This window comes from Miscanthus floridulus, unplaced genomic scaffold (genome assembly GCF_019320115.1).
Source record: "Miscanthus floridulus cultivar M001 unplaced genomic scaffold, ASM1932011v1 fs_486_1_2, whole genome shotgun sequence".
NCBI lineage: Eukaryota > Viridiplantae > Streptophyta > Magnoliopsida > Poales > Poaceae > Miscanthus > Miscanthus floridulus.
The window spans coordinates 31,833-34,051 of record NW_027096825.1 but is presented as its reverse complement, the minus strand read 5'-3'; positions in this window follow the sequence as shown (position 1 = coordinate 34,051).

The following is a 2,219-nucleotide window of genomic DNA, read 5'->3' as shown; positions in this document are numbered from 1 at the left end:
GCATGGGGTAGCATCATCACTTGCAACACTTGTGGCATCATCATCAACCTTGTCAAGTGAACTTGTAGTTGATCGATCGTCATCATCATCACTTGACCATGAGATGGAGCAATCTTCTACAATCACCAAATTGTGATTATGTTCAACACACTCATGCGCTTCCTTCTTTGGTTCATCCTCCTTCTTGAATTTACCATCATCCCATGTGGAGGAGTCACCGAAGGTTTCCTTGATGGACTCCCATATCTCACGAGCGGTTCCCTTGATGTTTACTTATTTCATCAAATCAAAGCTTAAAGCATCCATTAGAAAACAACAAGCATGTGCATCAAATTCATAGAGAACTCTTTGAGCTTTGGTGAAATTTCTATGGTCCAAGACATGGGTGAGACCACTTGTGACAACCCACCAAAATTTAGGTCCCTTTGCACGAAAATGATCAAGCATGTGATTTTTCCAAAGTGCAAAATTTGTGCCATAAAAAATGTGTGCCTCACAAACATCTAGCCCATTAGACGCCATCCTCTCGGGTCGGTGAAGACCACAAATGAGAGACCGGGCTCCGATACCACTTGTAAGGTCGAGATGGTGGACTAGAGGGGGGGTGAATAGTCTTTTTTAAAATTAATCGCGTCGGCTAACCGAAACAAGTGCGGAATTAAGACGATCGGTCTAGCCAAGACTACACCCCTCTATCTATGTTCTCTAGCACCTTTCAAAGATACTAATCAAGCAACAAAGATGCCAGGCTAGCTAAAGCTTACCTAATCAATTCTAGGAGCAAGGTTACACAAACCTATGCCACTAGTACTTTAAGCAACAAGAGAGCTCCTACACATGCTAGTAAGCAAAAGCACAAAGTCAACTAAGCTCACTAGCAATGCTCAATAACAAGGCAACCAATGTCAAATTAGAGAGCGCAATTACTTAGCTACACAAACTAAGCAATGTGACTAACAAGGTTACACAAACCAAATTAGCCACACAAGGGAGCTACTTCTATGCTACACAAGCAAGAAGGTAACTAGTAAGCTACACAAGCTAACTAATTACAAAAGCAACAACACAAGCTCAATCTATATGAAAGTAATCGCAAGCTTGTGTAATGGGGGTGCAAACCAACGGGAAGAACAAGGTTGACACGATGATTTTTCTCCCGAGGTTCACGTGTTTGCCAACACGCTAGTCCCCGTTGTGTCGACCGCTCACTTGGTGGTTTGGCAGCTAATTGGCATCACCCACCAAGCCCGCATGTCGAGCACTGCAAGAACCTACCCCAGAAGTGAGGATAGCTCAATGACATGCTTTACTAAAGTTGTTGTTCGTGGCTCCCGCGGAGCGAGCACAATGCCCCTCACAAGCTCTTCTATGGAGCGCCGCACAAGCTTCTTGCGGGCTTTGACGAAGACCACCACCAAGCCATCTAGGAGGTGGCAACCTCCAAGAGTAACAAGCACCACTGGCTTGCAACTCGATCACCTAGTGCCACTTGATGCAACCTCACGATGCAATCGCACTAGAATCGCTCACTCACACAATCGGATGATCACTATCAAGTATGTATGAGATGGAGGACTCCTAAGCACTCTCAAGCATGGACACAAAGTCCCCCAAGGTGCTCAGCTACTGGCCCAAGGCCGACCATGGCTTCTATTTATAACCCCACGAACAAATAGAGCCGTTACCCCTTCATTAGGCAAAAGTCGGGATGATCGAATGCTCTGATCTGATCGACCGGACACTGGACCTCAGCGTCCGGTCGTGCGATGCACGCCACGTGTCCCCTTCTTCAAACACTGTTCATCCGATCTCAATGGTCATCTGACGACCAGATGCTCCAGCTTGAACTGACCGGACGCAGCAACCCCAGCATTCAGTCGTTTCCAGTAAGGTACCGGACATGACCGGATGCATCCAGTCGGTCACGATCGGACGCAACACCAGCGTCCGGTCACCTCCAGCAACACTGCTCTGCCTACGTCATCACACGTCACCTTGACCGGACGCATCCTGTCAGCGTCCTGTCACTTCCAGCGCCAGTGTCCGGTCGAAGACCGATGCCTGCCCACTGACTGCCACTACTGATCGGACGCTGGAACCAGCGTTCGATCACTACATGACCAGTGTTCGATCCACTCTGTGAGACCCTATCTTTTCAGAACAGGGCACCGGTGGAGTTCCGAACCCTTCTCACCTCCATTCCATCGCCGAGTTGATCC